At 35.8% G+C, this 26,869-nt stretch overlaps 1 protein-coding gene and 1 pseudogene across 16 annotated transcripts in view; one reads left to right on the top strand and one right to left on the bottom strand.

Annotated features, from left to right (window-relative positions):
- Window positions 1-20,143, top strand: part of LOC117078269 — a 42,326-nt pseudogene extending 22,183 nt beyond the window's left edge.
- ZBTB20 (zinc finger and BTB domain containing 20) overlaps window positions 1-26,869 on the bottom strand; it is an 845,365-nt gene that overhangs the window by 616,941 nt on the left and 201,555 nt on the right. For 2 of the 16 annotated variants that reach the window (XM_033211197.1, XM_033211198.1), the window contains exon 3: window positions 9,634-9,693. The exons of the other annotated variants lie outside the window; for them this stretch is intronic. The gene's annotated coding sequence lies outside the window, so the exon portion shown is untranslated. The remainder of the gene's footprint in view (window positions 1-9,633; window positions 9,694-26,869) is intronic. 16 annotated transcript variants of the gene reach the window in all.

The raw sequence follows: 26,869 nt of genomic DNA, 5'->3' as shown, positions 1-26,869 counted from the left end.
AGGACTTGCCTAGGAGTTGCAGTCCTTGTGGCTCAGACTGCCTTAAAGTTTATTTAGGACCCCAGAGAATTTTAGCCCATAGTGGTGAAGTTTGTGGATTCCTGAGTTCCAACCACTGGGATGGACAATTTCTCTCCTATAAATCACTTTTAAGTCTAGTATAAAAGATAAAATACAAAAAGTATCAAAAACAACTACAGCTAGCATATTTATTAATGGATACACAATATAAAAATGTATAAAATGTTATATAAATAAGGTGAGGGGGCTGGGCGAAAAGCAAAGTATAGAGGTTTTGTATGCAATGGAAATTAAGTTATCAGTTTAAATTTGATGGTTGTCACTATAAGACGTGTTATATATGCCTCAAGGTAACCACAAGGAAAAAACTTCTAGTAGACACAAAAAACATGAATCAAAGCAAAAATTCAATAAAATACAAAAGAAGACAGCAAGATTGGAAGAAAGAAACAAAAGAACTACAAAACAGGCCAGGCATGGTGGTGCACGCCTGTAATCCCAGCACTTTGGGAGGCCGAGGTAAGTGTAATATGAGGTCAAGAGTTCAAGATCATCCTGGCCAAGATGGTGAAATCCCATCTCTACTAAAAATACAAAATTAGCCGGGCGTGGTGGCAGGCGCCTATAATCCCAGCTACTTGGGAGGCTGAGGCAGGAGAATTGCTTGAACTCGGAAGGTGGAGGTTGCAGTGAGCGAAGATCGTGCCATTTCACTCCAGCCTGGGTAACAGAGTAAGACTCCATCTCAAAAAAAAAAAAAAAAAAAAAGAACTACAAAACAGTCAGTATTTGTCAGCAATTATTTTAAATGTTAATGGATTAAATTCTCCAATCAAAATACAAAGACTGGTTCAACAGAAAAAAAATATGTAAAATCCAACAATATACTATCTATAAGAGGCTCACTTTAGCCAAAAGGATACATACCCAAAAAGTCAAGACATGAGAAAAGATAATCCATTCAAATGATAACCAAAAGAGAACAAGAGTGGCTATAGTTACATCAGACAAAATAGACTCCGTCAAAATCTATCAGAAGACATAAAGAAGGTCATTAAATGATAATAAAGTGGTCAATTCATTAAGAGGATATAAAAAATTGCACATAATACATGCACTCAACATTAGAGAATCTAAATATATAAATTAAATGTTAACAGAACAGAAGGGAAAAATAGACAGCAGTATAATAATATTAAAAGACTTCAATATCCCACTTTCAAAAATGGATAGATCATATAGACAGCAAATCACTAGGGAAACAATGGTTTTTAAAAGTAGTACAGACCAAATAGACCTAACAGACATATATAGAACATTCCATCTAACAGCAGTAGAATATACATTTTTCTCAAGTGCACATGGAACGGTCTCCAAATAGATCAGATGTTGGGCCACAGAACAAATCTTAACAAATTTAGAAAAAACTAAAATTATCTCAAGTATCTTTTCTGACTACAACATAAAATTAGAAATCAATAAAAGAAGAAATTAAAAATGAAAAAATAAAAGTGAAAAAAATCACAAATATGTGGCAATTAAATAATACACTCCTTAATAGCCAATGTGTAAAAGAAGAAATCAAAACCAAAATCTTGAATTTCTTTAAACAAATGAAAATGGGCACACAATAAGAGGGAAGTACATAACAATGAATACCTACGTTAATAAAAGAAGAAAAATTTCAAACAACTTAACTTCACACCTCAAAAATTTAAAAAAGAACACATTAAGTGCACAAAGTCATCAGCAATAAGGCTATATTAAAAATTAGACCAGAAATAAATGAAATAGAAAATAGAAAAATAATAGAAAAGATCAGTAAACCTAAGAGTTCGTTTTTTTGAAGATAGATAAATCTTTAGCTAGATTACCCAAGAAAAAAAAGAAGACTCAAATGTAAAATTTTATAATGGAAAATGGACACATTAAAATGATAGAACAGAAACACATGGAATTATAAAAAGACTATATTGAACAATTATATTCCAACAGATTAGATAGCTTAGTAAAAAAATAAGTTCCTAGAAACATACAAGATGCCAAGACTGCATTATAAAAAATAAAATTCTGAATAGATCAATAGCAAGTAAGGAGATTGAATCAGTAATAAAATGTGCTCCCATCAAAGAAAAGCCCAGGACTAAATGTCTTATTTTTTGAGACAAAGTCTTGCTCTGTCACCCAGGCTGCAGTGCCATAGTGTCCTTGGCTCACGGCAACCTCCATCTCCTGAGTTCAAGTGATTCTCCTGCCTCAGCTTCCCAAGTAGCTGGGATTACAGGCACTCACCACTACACCCAGTTAGTTTTTGTATTTTTAGTAGAGATGGGGTTTCACTGTGTTGGCCAGGCTGGTCTTGACCTCCAGAATTCAAGTGATCTCCTTATCTAGGCCTCCCAGATTGCTGGGCTTACAGGCGTGAGTCACCGTGCCTGGCAAAAGAACTAGATGTCTTGATGAACAGATTCTACCAAGCTTTAAAAAATTAATACCCATCCCTCTCAAACAGTTCCAAAATGTTTACAAGAATGACAAGCTCTCTAACTCATGTCAAGGCCAGCATTGCCCTCATACCAAAGCTGGACAAGAGTGCTACAAGAAAATTACAGAGCAATATCTCAGATGAATATAGATACAAAAGTCTTCAACAAAATACCACCAAATCAAATTCAATAGCACATTAAAAGGATCATACACCATGATCAGGTGGGATTTATCCCTGGGATGCAAAGATGATTCAACATACACAAATCAATAAATGTGATACATCATATTAACAAAACGAAGGATAAAAATCATATGACGATCATCTCAATAGTGTGGAAAAAGCGCTTGACAAAAATCAATGCTTTCTTGATAAAAAGCCTCAACAAATTTGGTACAGAAGGAACATACCTCAACATAATAAAGATCATATATGACAATCCCATAGATAACATCATACTCAGTGCTGAAAAGCTGAAAGCATTTCCTCTAAGATTGGGAATGAGAAAGCGTACTCACTCTCACTATTTCTATTAAACATAGTATTGGAACTCTTAGCCAGAGAAATTAGGCAAGAAAAAAATGAGAAAGGAAGAAGTTAAATTGTCTCTGTTTATAGATGACATAATCTTATATGTAGAAAAACCCTAAAGACTCCAGGAAAAAAAAAAAAAAAAAACCTTTAAAACTGATATATGAACCCAATAGTTTCAGGATAGAATGTAAACTTACAAAAACCAGTTGCAGTTCCATGTATTAACAAAGAACTCTCTAAGAAATTAAGAAAACTATCCATCTTAGTCTGTGGGCATTGCTATAAAAGAATACCTAAGGCTAGGTAATTTATAAAGAGAAAAAATTTATTTGGCTCATAGCTTTTCTGGCTGTACAAGAAGCATGGCACCAGCTCTTGGTGAGAGCTCAGGCTGCTTCCACTCACGGCAGAAGGTAAAGTGAAGCCAGTGTGTAGAGATTACAAGGCAAGAGAGAAAGAAGAGGGAGCTGACAGGCTCTTTTTAACAATCAGCTCTCATGGGAACCAACAGAGCAAGAAATCACTCAGTACATCAAGGAGGACACCAAATCACTTATGAGGAAACTACTCCCACGATCAAACACCTCCCATTAGGCCTGACCGCTAACACTGGGATCAAATTTCAACATGAGGTTTGTGGGGACAGATATCCAAATTATAAAACAATTCCACTTACAATAGTATCAAATAGAATAAAATACTAAGAAATAAATTTAACGAAGTTGATGAAAGATTTATACACCGAAAACTCTAAGACACTGATGAAAGAAACTGAAGACAAAAACAAGTGTAAAAATATTGCATGTTCGTGAACTGAAAGAACTGCTGTTTTTAAAATGCCCATGCTACCTAAAGCATTTTCAGATTCAATGCAATCTATCAATATTAAAATGCTATTTTTTACAGAAATAGACACAATTCTGAAATTTGGTAGCCACAAGAGATCACAGATAGACGTAGCAATCTTGAAAAGGAACAAAGCTGGAGGGATCACACTCCGTGATTTCAATTTGTCTTATGAACTATAGTAATCAAAATAGTTTGGTACTGGCATAAAAACAGACACCTAGGTCAATGGAATAGAACAGAAAGCCCAGAAATAAATGCACACATCTACGGTTAACTAATCTTTGGCAAGGGCTTCAACTATACACCATAAGGAAAGGAAATTCTCTTCAATAAGTGGTTTTTGGGAAACTGGATACTCAAATACAAAATAATAAAACTGGATACTTGTCTTGCACTGTACACAAAAATTAACTCAAAATGAATTAAAGATTTAAATGTAAGATCCAAAACTGTAAAACAAAGCTTCTTGACATTGGTTTTGGCAAAGAGGTTTTGGATATTGACACAAAAAGTACAGGTAACAAAAGCAAAAATTAAAAAAGTAGTTAACTACAACAAACTAAAAACCTTTTGCACAGCAAAGGAAACAAAAACTGAGAAGGCAACCTACTGAATGGGAGAAAATATTTGCAACTATATATCTGATGAAGGGTTGATATTCAAAATGTATGTAGAACTCACACAACTCAATGGCAAAAAAATAATAACTCAATATAAAAATGGGAAAAAGGCCTGAACAGACATTTTCCCAAAGAAGGCATACAACAAATGGGCAAGAAGTATACTAAAAAGTGCTCAACATCAATAATCATCAGGGAAATGCACATCAAAACTACAGTGAGATATCACGTCATGCGTGTCAGAAGGGCTAAGAGATAAATATCTGCAAGAATGTGGAGAAAAGAAAACACTTGTCCATTGTAGGTGGGAATGTAAATTGGTTTTGCCATTATGGAGAATAGTATGGAGTTTCCTAAAAAAATTCAAAATAGAATAATCATATGATCCAGCAAGCCCACTTCTGGGTTTATATCCAAAGGAAATGAAATCAGTATCTTTAAGAGACATCTGTACCCTCATACTTATTGCAGCATTATTTATAATATCCAAAAGATGGAAACTACCTAAGTATCCATCAATGGGTAAATTGGATAAATGAATAAAGAAAATGTGGTACATATACACAATGAAATATTATTCTGCCATAAACAAACAAACAAACCTGTCATTTTCAACAACATGGATTAACCTGTAAGACATTATACTAGTAAAATAAGCAAGATATAGAAAGGCAGATAGTCTGTGATCTTGCTTATATAAAATCATATACAAAGGTGAATCTCATTGCAACAGAAAGAGTGATGATTGCCAGGGGATGGTGGTGGAGAAAATAAGGAGACATTGATTCAAGGGTGCAACCTTTCAGTTATAAGTTGAATAAGTTCCAGGGATCTAATGTACAGAATGGGTGGTGAAGAATGTGTGAATTAATTTGATTGTGATAATCACTAAGAAATGTATGCATAAAAAGTCACAATGCACACTTTCACTATATACAACCTTTGTCAATTAAAAATTTTTAAGTAAAAAATAAATAAAATTGTACTTCTGGTTTCTGAGATTCTGCTTATTTTTTATCCACTCTTTTTTCTCACTCCCTTTTAGATTAAACCCCTCCTCCATTATACTGTTAATCCTACTACTTTATTTATTTAATATAATACATTTCTCTGTTTTAAAATTCCTTTTTTTTTTTTTTTTTTGATACAGAGTCTCGTTCTGTTGCCAGGCTAAAGTGCAGTGGCACCGTCTCGACTCACTGCAACCTCTGCCTCCTGGGTTCAAGCAATTCTCCTGCCTCAGCCTCCCCAGTAGCTAGGACTACAGGTGACCGCCACCACACCCAGCTAATTTTTGTGTTTTTAGTAGAGATGGGGTTTCAACATGTTAGCCAGGATGGTCTCAATCTCTTGACCATGTGATCCGCCCCTCGGCCTCCCAAAGTGCTGAGATTACAGGTGTGAGTCACTGTGCCTGGCCCATTTGGTTCTTTTAATAATTTCTTATTTCTCTGCTGAGATTTCTTGTCTTTTTGTTCATTTCAACCATATTCCCTTTCATCTCTTAAAGCGCAGTTTTAATACCTGCTTTAATATTCTTGCCTAGTGATTCCAACATGTGGGTGATTTTAAGATTGCCATCTGTTGATTTTCTTTATCCTTAAGAAAGGGTAACATTTTACTGGGTTGAAGTAATTATGGGGTTTTTTGTTCGTTTGTTTTTGTTTTGTTTTGTTTTAAGATGGAGTCTTGCTCTGTTGCCAGGCTGGAGTGCAGTGGCACAATCTTGGTTCACTGTAACCTCTGCCTCCTGGGTTCACACAATTCTCCTGCCTCAGCCTCCCGAGTAGCTGGAACTCAAGGTGCCCGCCACCACATCCGGCTAAATTTTTGTATTTTTAGTAGAGACAGGGTTTCACCATGTTAGCCAGGATGATCTCGATCTCCTAACCTTGTGATCCACCCACCTTGGCCTCCCAAAGTGCTGGGATTACAGGCGTGAGCCATCGCACCCAGCCAATTATGAGTTTTAACTTAGACATCGTCAATGTTAATTGTGGATACTCCAGATAGTGTCACATTGACCCAAAGAGTGCTACTATTGTTGTTTTCATGGGACATTAATTTGGCTAATCTCATATTGAAAAATTTGTGCTTTTTGGATCTCAGTTTGGATTGATTTCAGTCTGCCCTGTGCATGTGCAGTTCAGGGGTCAGCCAAAGACTTAAGCCAGAATTTATACACACAATTTCTCATCTCTGTCTCTTTACTTTCCTATGTTCTTCCTCATTCTCTGACATCCCTGTTCCTTCCCAGAGTTCCTATAGACTACAGAGAAAGCAATGGGCTTTCTCTTGGAGTTTAACAACTGTCCCATGTTGCCACTATAATTGGAGATGCCCTCAGAAAAAGCCTCAGAAATGTGAAACTCACTTCACCTCATGACATTTGCTTAATACAAAGTTTGAACCTATTTTGAACTATTTCTCTAGTCTCATCCATTCTCCAAAACCTTTAAATAGCTGTATTGTGTTTTGTTATGCTTTGCTTTTATTTTTTGTTTTTGTTCAGAGTTTATAGCTACTATTTGCAGGCTGGTTGTTTGATTGGATGTTTATTTCTCCACACAAGAAGCAAAATTCTTGTATCATTATTAATCCTAAGAACAGAAGGTTACAAAGAAACAAAAAACAGAAGGCTCTAAAAAAGTACCAAGAGATACAAATAAAACTTGAGTAAAAAAAAAAAATGACAAACATGTCCCTGGCTTCTGGGAGAGGGCTGAACAAAGGCAGATAAAGAGGCAATAAAGTAGGTAATAAGTACATTTACAGAAATATGTACCATCAAATAGGTAAGAATGCAAGCAAAATTTATATATAACAAAAAGTTTTAGAAGTAGAAAAAATGTTAGTAAATAGTTCGTATTGTCTAACAATCAATCTGTCACCCAGGCTTTGTCACCCAGGCTGGAGTGCAGTGACATGATCATAGCTCACTGCAATTTCAAACGCTAGCCTCCTGAGCAGCTGGGACTACAGGCATATACCACCACACCTGGCTAATTTTCTATTTTGTTTTTTGTAGACACAGGGTTTCACTATGTTGCCCAGACTGGTCTTGAACTTCTGGGGGCTCAATCAATCCTCCCTGCTTGGCCTCCCAAAGTGCTGGGATTATAGTGTGAAAGGAAAATAAATCTTGGGGTCCAAAATCACTAAGCTAAAGGGAAAACTCAAGCTGGGAACTGCTTAGGGCAAACCTGCCTCCCATTCTATTCAAAGTCATCCCTCTGCTCGCTAAGATAAATGCATATCTCATTGCCTCTTTGGCAAGGCTAATCAGAAACTCAAGAATGCAACCAATCTGTCTCTAATCTACCAACGGCCTGGAAGCCCCTCCCACTTGGAGTTGTCCTGCTTTTGCTTCGAGTTGTCCTGCCTTTACGAACCAAACCAATGTTCATCTTACATATGTTGATTGACGTCTCATGCCTGCCTAAAATGTGTAAAACCAAGTTATGCTCCGACCATCTTGGGCACATGTTATCAGGACCTCCTGAGACTGTGTCACGGGCAGGCGTCCTTAACTTTGACAAAATAAAGTTCCTAAATTGACTGAGACCTGTCTCAGATTTTTGCAACAGGCATGAGCCACCATGTCTGGCCTCAAAAGTTTCAAAACCAACACACTTCATCAGATCCCAGAACCAAAGAAGGAAAAAACAATTGAAGAATTTATGTCTGCAGTTATGCCAAGATTTACACTAATGCATACCACATCTCAAAGATTGAAGAACTCTCTCAAAAACTGGCAATAATTAAGTTTCCAATCGAATTATATTTTCTAAATTAAAAATAAGCACACACCCAAATATAAAATTAAAAAAAAAACCCTGAAGCTAAAGCACATTCACCTTATAGAAAAAGTGGAGTCCATATCTCTCAATTTTATAAATGCATTTTCAGACTTGATGCATTATAGGACATGGTAACCTCAAACAGCAAGGAAAAAATCTTATTTAAAACTCAGTAAGAATATAATCTGTGCAAGAAATCTATCATTTTAAATAATTTCATTAAACTGTTTTTTCCTTTGGTATACCCCTGGATGTAACACTATTAGGTTATAGTGAAAAACACCCTCAATTAACTATCAAAAAGTATGGTTCCACCATTAAGCAACTATGAGACTTTGGACAGGTCCCTTCACCTATCTAGACTTCAGTTTACTCATGTGAAATGTGAGGCTAGAACAGATGGTTTCTGCTTTCCAGATGCAAAATTCTAAAACTACATAACCTTATTTCTAGGCTCTTCAATAATTGAAAGATTCTTGTACAATTTCTAAAAAATAGATTTGGCAAATTCCTCAGATCTCAGGCCCAAAGAAAATATTTCAGGAGAGATATATTATGCCTTTCACACAAGTGCAAAAAAATTAAAAATGTAGACTCCCACATACAATCTCAAGCAAATCATCAACTGACATCTGATGCTGTCTTACCTACAGAGATAAGAAGCTTGTTTACATCTGTACTTCAGGTGAGTGTGATAATTTTGTGAATGGTATGTTAAAAATAATTTCAAATTTGAGGATTCAGCAATGAGAAATGTGCTGTAAATTTCAAGAAAAAGATGGTGCAATATTGTTTAGGATTCTGAGAACTTTAGATCTATCTTCTTATAAAAACTTCTGCTTAGAAACAAAGAAATAAACAAAAACCAGGATAAACAATACAATGCTCTTTCCAACTTGCTGGAATTACATTCACTCAGAAAAACATTTATTAAGCACCTAATTGGTACCAGGTGTACTGTCCTCTATGAGACACATACACATAGAAAATAATTTTGTATCTGCTTTAGTGAGTTTGTAATATGCCAGAATAAATACATGCTAAAAGGCATATATACATAAATAATATAATGCATTGCAGTAAGAGGTAAGTACTACGACAGAGGGACACAGAAAGTCCTGTGCCTCAGGTTTTACTCCCTGCAGGGCACTAAGCTATTTTGAATCACACTGCAAGAGGTGGCCAACCACACAGCATGCAGTGCATCAGTACTATCCAGGGAAGAAAAGACTACTACGTGGTTAAGAGAGCCTGAAAAAACAGAAGCAGAGAGGTGGACCTAGAAAACTAGCAAGTCAGTTGAAGGTCAATATGTGCCTACCTGGAAAATAGGGTCCAATTACTGGGCAGAAGGCTAGGACCCAAGGGTGATTCTGTGCAACTGGGGGAGGTGAGAAAGGAGAGAAAGGAAGTGAGTATTCTGTTGTGGGAAGAAGGGTATTCCAAGATGACAACACACCAAGAGCATAACCATAGATGAAGGAATTCTGAATTTCTTCTAGTTTCCCATCTCATGATCATGACAAAACAAAAGGAAATTACCACAAAATATAATAATTTCTACCAGTCTACAGATTCTGGCAGGCTAAATTAAACCTGAAGATAAGCACAAAATTATATTCCAGTTCCTACTTACAACTTATGTCACATAAAGGGGTACTTACATAGTTCATATGTGCAAATTGAGTTGCATCCTTTCTAAATCGTTTTATTTAAATGTGAAATGTTTGGAATTGGGTATCACTGGTCTTCGTTTTGTTTTGAAAAGGCAATATGAATGAATGAATCTATAATCATGCTAATAACAAAATAAGAATTTTAACTCCTTCCTTTGAAATGAAAAGACACATCCTTTAGCCAAGAGCTTCCAAGTTTAATTTACGATTCACAAAAATCTACAAACATAAATTACATAGTAGAAGTTTCCCTTATTCTTACTTGAATATAACTCTAATCATTTGAATATCAGTTTTAACAAAATGAATAAGAGTACAACAGAGTTCAGATGAAGCTCGTTTCTTGCCAAAATCCGTATGAATGCCAAATACCTTCCAAGCACAAATAAATCCTGCCCTCCATTTAAACAAACAAATAAACAAACAACAAACAAAACACCACATTTCCTAAGATTGGGCAATCACTACTAAGTGACTACTAAGTAGTGAGTAAGAGCTAAGGGAAACGGAGTGAACTTTAGGTCACCAGGGCACCGTACACTGAAAAACATGTGCTGCGCTTCTTACAACAGCAGAAAGACAAGGTACCTTATATCTTGTTTATAAATCTTACTTTATAAAGGAGAAAAAAGAATGGAAGAAAGGGAAACCATAGTCCGTTATATCCTATTTTGTGCTAGGCACTTAGACAACGTTTTATCATTTAATTGAAACTTGAGTTGAATCGTTAGCAGGAGCAGAGAGCGGAACCCAGAGAGCCCTGAGCAGCTCCATCACCGCCCCCGGCCTAGTTACCCTCACCCGAGAAGGAGTCACAACCCTGTGCCAGCAGGTCACCATTACAGCAACCACAATCCTGAGCAAAGATGCCCAGGCAGCCAACCCCAAGCCGGCACCACCTGCAGGGGCGCAGGGAGCAGTGGCAAGGGCGACCTCACAGGCGGCGCCTGCTGGTGGGGATAAGATCATTGCAAGGAAGATTCGGGGAACAGTAAAATGGTTCAATGTAAGAAATAAATGGTTTCATCTATGGGAATGACACCAAGGAAGATGCAGTTGTACAGCAGAATGCCATACAGAAGAATAACCCCAGAAAGTAGCTTAGCAGTGTAGGACACGGAGAGACTGTGGAGTCTGATGATGTTGCAGCAGAAAAGGGTGCAGAGGCAGCAAATGTTACAGGCTCCTGTGGAGTCCAGTTCATAGCAGTATATAATGCAGCTGACCGTAACCATCATAGACGCTATCCATGTGGTCCTCAAGCAATTACCGGCAGAATTACCAGAATAGTGAGAGTGGAGAAAAGAATGAGGGATGGGAGAGTACTCCCTTAGGCTCGGCCCAACAATGACGGCCCTGCTGCAGGCGAAGGTTCCTGCCTTACTACACGCGGAGACCCTACGGAAATCGACCACCATATTCTAACCCTCCCTTGCAGGGAGCAGCAACGGAGGGTGCTAGCAACCGGGGTGCAAGAGCACAAGGTAGGCCAGTGAGGCAGGATATGTGTATGGTTTATAGACCATGATCCTTCAGGGAACCTCCTCGCCAAAGCCAGCCTAGAGAGGACGGCAGTGAAGAGGGTAAAAAAAATCAAGATGAGACCCAGTATCAGCAGCAACCTCAACATTGGTGCTGCTAAAACCCCAGTTATCTATGTAGATGCCCAGAAAACCCTAAACCACAACATGGCAAAGAGACAACAGCAGCCGGTCCAACAGTCAAGAATTCTGTGCCCGGCCAGGCGCGGTGGCTCAAGCCTGTAATCCCAGCACTTTGGGAGGCCGAGACGGGCGGATCACGAGGTCAGGAGATCGGGACCATTCTGGCTAACAAGGTGAAACCCCGTCTCTACTAAAAAATACAAAAAAAAAAAAAAAAAAAAAAAAAACTAGCCGGGCGAGGTGGCGGGCGCCTGTAGTCCCAACTACTCAGGAGGCTGAGGCAGGAGAATGGCGTGAACCCGGGAGGCGGAGCTTGCAGTGAACCAAGATCGCGCCACTGCACTCCAGCCTGGGCAACAGAGCGAGACTCCGTCTCAAAAAAAAAAAAAAAAAAAAAAAGAATTCTGTGCCCAAGGCAGAAGAAGGTTGAGTAAATGCTGGTCTGCTATCTCCACCATCATCCAGTTTAGTCATCCAACAAGAAGAAATGAATATGAAATTACAGCAATAAGGAATGCAGGAAAGATTGGGACTGAAGACCTTAAGTGCTTGCGTGCTTGCTTTTTGCCCACTGATCAGATAACCAGAACTACCTGCATTATCTATCAAGTATGGGGTTTTAAAAATTATTTTTACCTAAAGACATGTCTTTTTGTTAATAACAAAAGTTGTTGTTGTTGTTGTTGTTGTTGTTTGTTTGGTTGGTTTTTCTCAACATGCCTTTAAAAGCTTTGAAATTGGTTCATATGTTCTCAAGTTGAGATTTTAAGCACTTCATTTTTAATTTGTAATAAAAGTTTACAACTTGATTTTTCAAAAATGTCAACCAACTGCAAGCATCCATTAATAAAAGTCTTAAATAATAATTTAAAAATTTAAATTAAATCAAATGGGATGTTAACACCATATAATACAAAAAAGAAGTGAGGTTCGAAAATTCCAAGTTCCTTTTGTGATGCCATGTGTCACCTAACTGGTAGCACAACTTGATTGCAATCTGACTCTGAAGCTTTTCTTCATTCCCAGACATCTTATTTTTGTTGAAGTCCTAGATATTTAAAGTATAAATTTTTTTTAGGAATAAAGCTCTGGTAGGCAGGAAATTCTGCTGAAGCTGTTTCTGGGCAACTTGACTTTGTCAGGGCCTTTGCGCTGATTGTGTTAATGGCCGCCTCCTCTCCAGATCTAGGGTTATGGATCACCTGTAATCACCTGTAACCTGTACAACAAGCTGAAGGAGTATTTGCCTAATATCCAACCCACAGAATTTATTTCAAAAATGGTGACCTTCACCAAGGTGATAGCAGCAGCCCATCCACAGGCTGATCAACAAAATTTTGTCTTTGATCCATGGTTTCTGCTCCTTGGAGTCTCCCAAGGTACATTCTGCCACTGCCAGACCTAGAATCATAGTCTCCTTTCCTGCCAGCCTTCTCACCCTGCCAAACTTATCATATCTAATTATTTGACATCATAGATATTATCAATCCCTAGGCCTCTCTAGCTTTCTGCTCTTGCAACTCCTTTTACATTGTTTTTGTCACCCAGCACAGAACCCATACAGAAGTCATCACTCTATTCTCTTGGAAATACTTTCAGTTCACTTCTTGGTTTTCCTATCTCACTTGCCAAGCTCTCTTAGTACAGATCTAAGATGAGAATTTTAGTACAAATAATTTATTTGGGGAACAACCGCATGGAACACTGGTAAGGAAGAAAGGATGTAAGGTGGAAAAGGGAAATAAGATAGAATGTTTGCAAAGATAACCATCAATAGTTCCTCAAAGCCTTGCTCTAGCATGCTGCTCTTCCCATCAAGAGGCAGAGTTTGTTTCCTGCACTCTTGAATCTGCACTGACCATGCGCCCTTTTTTGAACAATAGACTGCAGCAGAAGTGATGTTACGCTAATTCTAAGCCAAGGCTATAAGAGTCCTGGCAGCCTCTTCTTTTGCTTTCCTTGGATGCAGATCCATGTAAAGAAGCTCAGGACAGATTAGTGAATGATGAGAACCGATGGGAAAAGAGAGGCCCAGACAGACCCCAGACATTCTACACATTGCACTGAGGCCCAAAACCCATAAGTAAAGCCATCATAGTCATTCCTGATCCAGACAGGCAGGCTTCCAGTCAAGTGCAACTACATGAGTGACCCAAGCTATTACTAATCTAAGCCTGGGCACACCAAAGATTGGTAAAAAAATAACATATCTTTGTTGTTTTAAGCCCCTTTGTTTTGGGGTAGTTTGTTACATTGCCATAAATGAAATGGGGACAAAGCCAAAAAAGGGTGCAATTACTAAGCAAGTTACTGCTATGGGAAATGAGTTTAGTCCTACTGGGATACTTTGGAAAACAGTATAGAACATGCTTCACAGTTATTCTATGTGAAGGGCAAGGATGCTAGTGTAATCCACTAACTTGCTAACCGTTATTTGCTTAAGTCTTCTTCTAGTGACAGTTACTATTTGGTACTTAAAGCCTGTCCAACACTGTGAGCCAAACCTGCTCAGCAGCCACACACAAAAAATGCCTTCAGCCAGACAGTCACAGTATCAGCAATAAGCAGTCTTCTGTGACAAGAGGTGAGTGGTGGAAGGAAACAGGAAAAACATCAACATAGGTGAAAACCCAGGCCTAGAGCAGTCCAGCTATCTGCTTTCCCCATTCCTAGAAATGCAACAGCTAAACTGGGTCACATACACTCAAAGATTATAACCACTACACATCTATAGCTTCTAAGCTTAGCTGGGCCCCAAATGTTGCTTAATAATCCTTCCATGTTTCCCTAATTATCTGTTTACTTTAGCATATTTTACATCTATTTCAAATTTTCCCACTTTTATTAAATCTCCTATTCCACCTACCCCGTCCCCTTCAGTATCAGCAAAGCAATCTGCTCTCTATCCCAATGAGAAAATAAAGATCATCAGATCAATTTTTTGGCTACCTCACTTGTACTGCATTCATAACCATCCTTCCTTCCTTCCCTACTAATAGCACAGGAAAGGATCAAGGTAAATGCAGCATTAATCTGGCACCTCTCCATCTCTGGAACACCCCACCTTAGAATACAAGAACCCCTTATATACTTGTCTTTTTCTGTCTTTCTTATGTCCCTAATGCATGAATCTCATCGAGTTATTGATCTGTTGAAATCCTACACCTATGGGTCTTTGCACCAAGCACTGTTCCTACTGCCTAAAATGTACCCTTCCCCAACTTTCCCATTTCTAGACTCTTCCCTGGCAGAGTCCTCTTCATCTTTTAGATCTCAACTTAGCTGCGACCTCTTCAGGAAAGCCTTCTTTACTTTGCTGCCCACCATTCCTCAAATCTATGCTTACCTCTGCCACAGCACTTTGCTCTTTTCTGAAATTGCTCATTCCTTTTTCTGACATCCTTTTCCTCCTCCTTTACCTCCCATCGAAAATAAGCTCCTCCAAATCAGGTATTTGCCTTATATATTTTTTAACCATAGTATCTATGCCTAGAACATACTTGGGGATTAACAAATAGCACCAAATTTGAATAAATAAATCAATCATCTCTTTTCCTTAAGTTACTTTCCAGAGTAACTTTAGTGGAAGCTGCAGGCAAGATTTATGTGTACTGTGGCCCTTCCTCCTTCTATCCTCTTTTTTCTTTTTAACATTCTAAGAGGTATCATACAGGTCATGATAAACTGAGTCTCTTCTAAATTTGCATATAGTGAAAAATAACAGGTCAAAATGCATTTGCTTAGAAGCTCAGAAATCCATTGTTCAGTTAAAACTTGTTGCCTTGTTACAATGTTATGACAAAATAGGCTTCCATATTGGCTTTTAACATATAATTGTTAATTATCATCACCAAAGTTTCAAAATTTCTTCAGTTTTAAAAAGATTTTCACAGGCAAAAATGCATATAGTACTTGTATACTCACAGTGAGCTTATTTAATAATATGTTTGTAGAAATGTAAAACAGCTTTCTGTTTTATGGTCAGATTTGATATGCCTATAAAAATTAGTTTTTATAGATATGGTTTCTATTTTCATCAAAAAATGAGCCATCAACTTTAAGAGAAATGAAAAAATCAATTTGGGTCATGGTAATTTCTAAGCCCTACTACGTAGTCCTAGAATTTGTTCTTAAAGACCAGACTCTCTGCGAAAGACTTTGAAACAAAGAATGTACACTTTGTCTCCTCCCTACCATGTTATTGGCAACTAGGGAATGTGGGACATTTTAAGTCTTTAAGATAAAATTAATCACACTGATTTAGAATAACTAAAATCTTGTCAAAGTAATTCCTACCTTCTCCCTTCCCCACCACGTTACCTTTAGGAAGAGGAGACACACTTGAGGAAGCTCTTAAAGGCTGGTCTTCAGGGAAATAAAGACATTGAAATTCCACTCCAATTATTTTTTATTTCCTGCCACCTTGAATCCAGAATACATGTTACAATATGAAGTGTTATATTCTTGACTCAAAACATCCTTCCAATTAAAATTTTCTTTTTTAAAAAAATTATGTTAAAGCAAAAATGCAGAAAAGAAGGGTAAATAAGATTAGTAAACCATCTGAAAATTATTGCCTTTTGTAAACTTTGGTAAAATGTATGAAGCAGCATGTTTTCCAGTCTGCTTTCTCAGACTGTAGATACCTGGGACATAATTCAGTTTGCCATCCCCTGTTCCCAGATCAGCTCAGTCTTTGTTCAGCTCCATCTTCAATCTGGTATATAATTACTTCTTCAGCTCCTGTGCTATTTGGTTTTAAGCACCTCTTACCCCCAAGGCCTCATGGCTCTAAGGGCTTGTTGAATTTAAACAAGCACATTTAAATCTTTGTCTTTAAATGAGTAAAATAAAAGTCTTAACACCTAACGCAGAGTACTCTTCTATCCACCTACACTCTAAATGTGCATGTTATAATTGTCTACCAGATCATAATGAGCATCTATCCATCCTCAAAATCAGAGAAAGGAGGGCTCATTCTAGAGGTAAATTTACAATAAATGACTTTATTCTTGATTAGCTATGTGTGTTTGGGGACACAGAGATTGGCACCTGCATAATTTAACTACCTGATAGGAATCAGATGATAAGGGACACCTTGGAAATAAAGGTGGAAAAACGACAGTGGAGGAAAAACAAAAGAAAAAACAAAATTGTTAAAAGAAATTAATAAAATACAACTTAAGGTATTTTAAGCTTTACCTCTCATCCGAAAAACACTGCAAACTCATACACAAACTCATACACACTCACACTGATGCATGCACACATGCATGTGCACACACACATATGCAATATAATCACAGAAATGTTAAAACTATTTGTCTTTCCTGAGAGTCAGGAGATGGTGGATTCTACCACTACTGCTGCTGGCAAATCATAAATACCATCTATGATTTTAGTTTAGCCTGAGTAAATGAACAATCATTGTATTTCTTCCACATACATACTTTACTCAAAAAACTGGTACATAAGTATGGAACGAGACCCTCATTCAAATACACTGTCAAAAATGCCACAAAAAAGTATTATAACTATTAATTATAAGTAAAGTTTTTTAATGAATGAATAAATTAGTAAAACGAATAAATTTTAATAGATAGGAGAATGGCACGAACCTGGGAGGCGGAGCTTGCAGTGAGCCGAGAATGTGCCACTGCACTCCAGCCTGGGCACAGAGTGAGACTCCGTCTCAAAAAAAAAAAAAAAAAAAAAATTAAAAATTAAAAATTAAAAATTAAATAAAATAAAAAATTTGTTTAAAGTTCTGTATAGATTCTGGATATTAGCCCTTTGTCAGATGGATAAATTGCAAAATTTTTTCCCATTCTGTAGGTTGTCTGTTCACTCTGATGACAGTTTCTTTTGCTGTGCAAAAACTCTTTAGTTTAATTAGATCCCATTTGTCATTTCGGCTTTTGTTGCCATCGCTTTTGGTGTTTTAGTCATGAAGTCTTTGCCCATACTTATGTCCTGAATGGTATTGACTAGGTTTTCTTCTAGGGTTTTTATGGTTTTAGGTCTTACGTTTAAGTCTTTAATGCCCATCAATGATAGACTGGATAAACAAAATGTGGCACATATACACCATGGAATACTATGCAGCCATAAAAAGGATGAGTTCATCTCCTTTGCAGGGACATGGATGAAGCTGGAAACCATCATTCTCAGTGAACTAACACAGGAACAGAAAACCAAACAATGCATGTTCTCACTTATAAGTGGGAGTTGAACAATGAGAACACATGGACACAGGGAGGGGAACATCACACCCTGGGGCCTGTCTGGTGGTGGTGGGGGTATGGGAGGGATAGCATTAGGAGAAATACCTAATGTAGATGACAGGTTGATGCGTGTGGCAAACCACCATGGCACGTGTATACCTATGTAACAAACCTGCATGTTCTGCACATATATCCCAGAACTTAAAGTATAATAAAAAAAAATTCTAGAAAAAAAAGTTGCATCTGTATTGAATATGTACAGACTTTTTTTCTTCTCATTATTCCTTAAACAATACAAAAAAGAAAGTTTCAGCTAGGTTGGTAAGGAGTCCCTGAACCAGAGTTACCCATTAGAAGAATCTAGTGTTGGGCAGAAATGTCCTGGATCTGGTATTCCTGACACGTTCAGTCACTGGGTGGAAGCAGCTCCAAAGAAGGATGGTTTCGGTGTGAATGTTGTGGTGGATCCACAGGTATAGCAGCTGGAGGCTGTCAATTATGCTCTCTACAAAAGCTCCTCTTGAAAACAGAGCTGAGAAAGACACCTGCATGACCACTACATATGACTTTATTCCAGTTCTAGGAATCTATCTCAAGGAAGCAATCTAAATACCAAAATAATAATGATAAAAAGCTTTATCAACAAAGATGCTCATCACAGTCTTTTAAAACATAATTGAAAGGTAGAAACAATTTAAATGTCCAAGCATAAGGATTGGTTAAGTAGCTATAGTATGTCTACTTTACCAAAAATGCTGTGGTTGTTACAATGGAAAAATACTTATATTTTAAGTAAAATTGAAAATAGAGATAAAATATGGTATAACTTTTAAAATTCAAGGCTTTGAAAAGATACCTATTTTAAGACTGGCAGAAAGTAAACCAATATGGTAGTAATAGGAAGTTTTTTTTTGCATTTTTGAATTTTCCAAATTTTCTTTATTAAAATGTATGACCATTAGCTGAGGGAAGGAAGCATTCAAAATAAAAAGGTGAAAAAGCAAAATAGTTAAAATGATTTAGAGTCGAAGTAAGCAGGGAAATACGAAGCTATAGAAGAGAAAACAAAGAACTTAAAGTATAATAATAATTTTTTAAATATCTGAAGAATACTGTCTTAATAATTATGGGACTAGGTGTGGTGGCTCCCTCTTACAATACCATCACTTTGGGAGGCCCAGGAAGGAGGATTACTTGATGAGCCCAGGAGTTCAAGGCCATAGTGAGTGATTATCATGCCACTACACTCCAGACTGGGTGACACACCAAGACCCAGTCTCTAAAAACAAATTCTGGAAAACAGCTTCATGGCTCCAACATAACACTGAACAAAGCCAAAGATGGGAAAGGAAAAAGGAATGGTTTTATTTTAATTGTTGTATTGGGTTTCTAAATGAAAACTGATGTTTCATATGCTCTTCTATGACTATTCAGTATAGGTGTTTCACCGTCATTGTAAGGAGTATCTTCTGTATATGTAGGTATGTGTGTTCATTAGTGTATTCATTTTTCAACAGGTGATTGAACAGTTTGAGAGTAACCATTTGCCAGGTACTGTGCAAGCAAATCAAAGGTCACAGTGTAAAATGAGAAAGGGTATGTTTTGGTCCTCTATTCTAGAATTGTTTATAGAAAGTGCATAATTTAAGCCCATATGTCCCATATCCTAAAGATACCTGTCCATTAAATACAGTGCATTTCATTGCCTTTTCAGACTCTCTTCACTATGCACATTAGTGACAATGTAATTGCAATTTGATTAATTCATATAAACTAAGAAAGGAGGAGTTATTCATTCATTTCTGATTTTTTTTTTTTTTTGGAAAGTATCCTGAGTCCTACTATAGTCTGCCAAACCCTCTTGGGGTAGACCCCTATTTGCTTAAAAGAACTAGTTTCATAGACTGCTGTCAGGCACCCTAATTAGACAAATGTGTTTTCCAGGTCTATTTGAAGGACATGCTGATGTAATGCATACCTATCTTCTTAATCTTCTTATTCAGCTTATGCATATTTATTTTCCTTTAAAATCCATCAATAAATGATCTGTGATCTTTAAGTAATTAATTTAATGATTACATGAATTAAAATAATGCACATTGCTTTAAAGGAGTTAGTATTTTCTGTTTATGTTACGATATTGGCCTTGGGTAAATATCATCCATTGCCTGAATTTCATAATGGTTCAAGGATAAACCACTTCCTCTTTGTTATTCAGTAAGTTTGTTCCAAAGGAGCCTATTGCTCCTCTACTCAACAATGAATGAAATGCATTCAGGGACCTTAGGGGACCTTTTCTTAATAAGATGGAATCCTTTCCCAGTTTGTTAAATTCACTGAATTTATAACTCATTGTTACTGATGAAGGAATTAATCCAAGCCTATTACCAAATTGATCTCCTAAAATCCATAGAGTGAATTTGGTGTCATTTTTAAAAAGAAGTAAAATAACAAAAATAAAAATACAAAGGATGTCAGTAGGTTACAGATAGGAGGGCATACCTCATATTTATCACCTGGCAAACTAGAGAAAGTTTCGTCGAAACTGTTTTATGCATCTGTGCAGTGCTAAAGTCATCTGCTATCATCAGCACTAATAACGACAGGGATAACAATAATAATCTGCTACATTTACATAACAGTTTTTACTTTGGGAAAAGATTTTCACATACATCTCTTCATTTGGTTCTTATAATGACTTTGAGTAACTAACAAATGTTTTACAAGTCTCATTTTGTGAAAGAGAAAATTAGAGTACAAAGAAGAGACTGACCTGACGATAACATTTAACTGGAGTTAGACTCCTACTTCAGGTTTTTAAAATGCTTTCAAATCAATAGAATTCATGATTTGCAATGTTTTCCCAAATTCTGTAAAAACACACTTAGAACCATAAATTTTCATCAACCGTAACAGGCAACTGGTAAGCAGGCATGTGATAAACAACTGAGATGTCAGAAAGAAAGATATGTCTCTGATGAGCAGGGCAAAGTGAATGTAAGTCAAAAGGTACCTAAAGACTATAGCTTCTGGAATAATAAATTGGTAGTTTTATTTTTCATTTGTTGTTTCAGAAAGTGTTTAACTTTTGATACTATCACCACTGTAAAATATAATAGATTATTAGTAACAATAAATAAATCTCCACGTTGTCCAAATAGGTGTGCTTATCCAGGTCCACACTGTTCAAGTTTTATTAAAACTGTTTCATTTTAACCAGGTTCCCAGTATTGTATCTCCTAAGACAAACACTGATATTTATCTGCTGATGATTGTTTTGCTAACCAAATATTACATTATGCACAGTTTATCACATTACCCAGGGAGGTGACAATATTTCAGGAAAAAAATTAACAAATCAAAATAACTTTGAAAACTGTTTATATCCCATGTACAAAAGTATTGTCTATGCCTAGTTATTCACTACTATCACAAGATATACATAAATCAGTTTTTAAATGATACTGACTTTCCCTTATAAATTCCTTTACCTATTGTGAAAGGAACCTAGCACCATTATGACACAGTTAAGCATTAGTCACAGTTTAATAAATAATTTAGTTATAGCCTCCTAGTCTATCATTATCATTTGGATTCTCAGAATGCATGTAATTACCTAAATTAGAAAATTTCCTTTGTACCAGGGATAACCAACTTTCTTTTATAAATAATGTTATTTTTGGTGATTTTTCAATACCAAAACAGTATAGTTTTAGCTAGGGAAATTACTATAAGCATTCAAATAGAGATAATCAATTTATGTAAGGCAAATAAACTTCTTTTTGTACACTTAAATACTGAAAGAATAATATATACATTCAAATATTTGTAAGAAATTCATATAGAGGGGAATATAAAATACATATGGAAAAAGAGGTATGTCTGCAGAAGTTACTTTGTAAAGAAACATAGTGGTTAACTACCACCCTCCCTCAAATATCATGTCAATCAAATTAGCATCATAAGAAGAACTCCAGTTCTATTATGATAGAGTAGCTTATATCAAATCACCCCTCTCGTTGAGAAAAACTATTAAAGCTGAATAAAATGAAATTATTTTAAAAACTGTTTGAAGGCACCAGGCACCAACCAAAGTAATTTCAACTTAAAACTCAGTAGTCCATCAACGCATTAAAGTAAGCTCTATGTCGTTTACTACTTTTCAAATTCAAGGCAGTTGCTGTTTTCTAAGTAGAACAGGATGCGAGATGGTGTACAAAGCTCCAGATTAGAACATTAGGAAGTCTTGTAAAGAGAGGAGGGCACAAATTACACTTTGGAGCTGTCAACACAGCCAAGACATGAGGAATCGAGATCCTGAAAAAAATGTAAATGCAATGAGGTGAGGCCTGTATTCTTTTTCCACTTTTAACCCCTAAAATATTTCCAGTTCCTCTTTCTTGGAGTGAGAAAATCAAAAGACAAACAAGCAGAAAACAGCAACCTGAATACTAGGACATTAAAAAGAATATTCAGTAGTCTTATACCAATGAAGCAAAAAACTGGATTTTAGTGACGACTTGAAAAGCACCCCAGAATTTTATTTGAACCTCTAAATGACTATTTATAAAACTAAGGGAAAACCATAACTAGAGTAGCCATCACAAAGATGGAAATCCAACTTCAAATTGTCTTAATCCCTGATTAGATTAAGGTGGATTACCTTTATTCTAATAATCTGTGAGGAGAAAATTAAATCTCCATGGAAACATACAATACCATACAAAACACTCTAAATTTTTAATATGTAAAAATCATCAAACATACTAGGAATTAGGATCAAAGAACCAAACAGAGAAAAAATAATAGACAAAAACATAAATTCAAAAATGATACAGATTAAATAATTATCAGATACAGTCTTTTAAAAGAAAACAGTGATAAATATGCTTTCAGTGGTAGAGGAAAAAGTGAGAATAATCAGAGAACTGGGATTTATATTAAAAACCCAAAGATTATTCTAGAACTAACAATAAAACAAAATTAATAACTCAATCACAGCCAGTTAGACACAACAGAAGATTCGATTTGTGAACCTGGAAATAGGTTAATAGAAAATATCCAGAATAAAACAAAGAGAGAAATAAGGATGATAACAAAAGAAGAAGCAGTAGAGATATATAGGAACAGGTTAAAAATGTTTAACATACAAATATCTCTAGTCCCAGAAGGAAAGGGTAAGGAGAATACGCAGAAACAAAATTCAAAGCAATAATGGCCAAGAATATTCCAAAACTGGCAAAAGCATCAAGCCACAAATTCAAGGATGCCTACGAACCCCAAGCAGGATAAACACAAAGAAACTAACTACAAAAAAAAAAGCCTGTTTGTAAAACTATTTAAACATAAACAATAATCAAAAAGGCAATCTCAAAATGGCCAGAAAAATTAAAATGCATTACTTTGTAAGGATTAGTAAGTTGGATAACTGATTGCTCATGAAAAACAACTGAAGCCAGAGAACAAAGTCATGATATCTTTAAAATGCTTTTAAAAAGTAACTATCAACCTAAGAAAACCAAACAACAACAAAAAACTAAATAACCTGATTAAAAAATGAGTAAAAGATCTGAATAGACATTTCTCAGAAGAAGACATAAAAATGGCCAACAGATATATGAAAAAATGCTCAACGTTACTAATCATTAAGGAAAAGCAAATTAGAACCACAATGAGATCACCTCGCACCTGTTAGGCTACCTTCAAAAAGTTAAAAGATAGCAAGGGTTGGCAAGAATTTGGAGAAAATTAAACTCTCATACATTGTTGGTAGGAATACAAATTTGGTACAGTCATTATGAAAAACAATATGAAGACTCTTCAAAAACTACAAATATAATTACCATATGATCCAGTAATTTGACTTCAGGATATATATCCTAAGGAACTGACATGAGTATGTTGAAGAGATATCTGTTCTCCCAAATTCATCATAGCATTATTCACAATATCTAAGATACGGAAGCAACCTAAGTGGCATCAACACACAAATAGATAAAGAAAATGTGTTAAATACACACAACAGAATAATATTCAGCCTTAGAAAATAAAGAAATCCTGTCATTTACAACAACATATGTGGACCTGAAAGATACTATGTTATGTGAAATAAGCCAGACACAGAAAGACAAATACTGCATGATCTCACTTAAGTATGAAATCCAAAAAGGCCACAGATACAGAGAGCAAAATGGTGGTTACTAGAGGCTGAGTGTTGGATGATGATGAAGAAAGGGGATATGTTATTCAAAAAGCACAAAGTTTCAGCTAGACAAGAAGAATAAGTTTTAGAGATCTATTGCACAGCATGATCACTATAATTTATAATAGTGTATTATATACTTTAAAACTGCTGAAAGTATACTTTAAATGTTCTTACCATAAAAACATAAGTATTTGAGGTGATGAATGTTAATTAGCTTGATTTATTAATTCTACAATGTAAACATATATTGAACATCACCTTGTACCTCATAAATATACATAATTACTTGTCAATCAAAAGTAAAATAAAAATAAAGCAAAACACATATGTACACAAAAAAGTAAATACCAACCTAGAATTCTCTAACCAATGAAAGTATTCTTTTAAAAAGTCAAAATAAAAATATTTTCAGAAAAACAAAACTGCGGAAATATTTCACTGAAAGATTCATACTACAAAAGAACACTAATAGGCATCTTTCAAGTAAAAGGAAAAGCATCTCAATGATATAGAAATGCAAAATAAAATAAAGTACACAGACAAGATTAGTATGTGTACAAATATAGAAAAATAATAAAAATAATGTTTTAGGAATTAGAGCACTTGAAGAATTATAATTCAGGGCAATGATAAGACAAAAAATGAGAGAGGGACAAATAAAATTCTTCATCGAAAAGAGATAAAAGGTGTAAGTTACAGAAGAGCTCATTAGGGTAACCACTAAGAAAAATTAAAAATATATAATTAGCAAGTTAAAAGAGGGGGAAATGAAATAAAAAGATTGATTAATAAAAAGAAGTTAAGAGAGAAGAAATGGGAAACATAAAAGTGGTAGAAAAAATAGAAAGTACGGTAAGATGATAGAATTTAAAAAACAATATTAGCAAGTGCAGTTAATGTAAATTTAAAAGTTGCATTGAAAGACAATGTTGGACTTTGAATTAAAAATCACCATTAGGCCGGGCGCGGTGGCTCAAGCCTGTAATCCTAGCACTTTGGGAGGCCGAGACGGGCGGATCGCGAGGTCAGGAGATCGAGACCATCCTGGCTAACACAGTGAAACCCCGTCTCTACTAAAAAATACAAAAACTAGCCGGGCGAGGTGGCGGCGCCTGTAGTCCCAGCTACCTGGGAGGCTGAGGCAGGAGAATGGCGTGAACCCGGGAGGCGGAGCTTGCAGTGAGCTGAGATCCCGCCACTGCACTCCAGCCTGGGTGACAGAGCGAGACTCCGTCTCAAAAAAAAAAAAAAAAAAAAAAAAAAAAATCACCATTAATAATATGCTATTTGTAGGACACATACCTTAAAAATAAGTATACAGAAAATGTGAAAGGAAAAGTACTAAAAAAAATTTACCAAACACCAACCAAAAGAAGGCTAATATTACTATACATTATAGTATCAGTCTAAATAGAATGAAAAGAAATAGTACAAGAAGAGAATTACATAATACTAGTTAATCTAGTAGGAAGATATCACAGTTCCAAATTTGTACAAACCAACAACATAAGCTTAAAATGTAAAAATTGACCAAACTAAAAGGTGAAATAAACAAATGTACAATCATGTTAGAAATTTTTGACATATTTCTCTCAGTAAATGATAGAACTTGGTAAAAATTTGGTAGATAAAGGTTTTGAACACCAAGATTTAGCAAATTTGATCTAATTTATATGTACAGAATCATGCACCCAACAGCTACAAAATACACATATTTGCACGTGCACATAGAACGTGTACCAAAAGTATCCTTAAACTGAGTCATATAGCAAGCCTCAATAAATTTCAAAGTATTTATATCATATAGAATATCTTATCTGACCATAATTGAATTAAGCTCAAAATTAATAACAAATGATTATAAAATACATCAAATACTTTCAAACAAAGCAATAGATAAACTTGATAAAAGTCAAAAAATGGTGTCTTTTTGTAAAGAAAGACAAATATAAGTAGTAGTCCTCTAGAAACACAAATTTTAAAGATGCAAAAGGACAAATAACCTTAACAGGAATGAAAAAATAGAGTATTCTTACAGATGCTATAGACATAGTACAAAGACAATAAGATCTGGTGAACAAGTTTACATCAATAAACTTGAAAACTTTGATGAAACATATAAATCCCTTGAAAAACACATATTACCAAAATGGACACAAGAAGAAATGGAAATCCCTCATAGTACTACATCTTTTAAAAGACATGAATATTTGATTTGGAAAACTCTTCTGGACACTGGTCTAGAGAAAGAATTCATTAGTAAGACCCCAAAAGCACAAGAAACCAAAACAAAAACAGACAAATGGTACTTAATTAAACTAAAAAGCTTCTGCCCAGAAATAGAAATAATCAAGAGTGAACAGACGACCTGCAGAATGGGAGAAAATATGTACAGACTATCAGTCAGATAGAGGACTAATATCTAGAACTTACAAGGAACTCACACAACTCAACAACAACAACAAAACAAATAATCCTATCAAAATGTGGGCAAAAGACATGAATAGCCATTTTTCAAGAAGTCAGACAAATGGCCAAGAAACATGTGAAAAAAGGCTCAACATCACTAATCAAAGAAATGCAAATTAAAATCACGATGAAAGATCATCTTAGACTAGTCAGAACAGCTCTTACTTAAAAAGACCAAAAATAGCAGATCTTGTCAAAGAACTGCAGAAAAGGAAATGCTTATACACTGTTGGTGGGAATGTAAATTACTACAATCACTATGGAAAACAATATGGAGATTTCTAAAAGAACCAAAAATAGATCTACTATTTAATCCAAC

This window comes from Trachypithecus francoisi, unplaced genomic scaffold (genome assembly GCF_009764315.1).
Source record: "Trachypithecus francoisi isolate TF-2019V2 unplaced genomic scaffold, Tfra_2.0 Lachesis_group0, whole genome shotgun sequence".
Lineage (NCBI taxonomy): Eukaryota > Metazoa > Chordata > Mammalia > Primates > Cercopithecidae > Trachypithecus > Trachypithecus francoisi.
The sequence above is the reverse complement of the archived record's forward strand: the minus strand, read 5'-3'. Positions and strand labels throughout refer to the sequence as shown.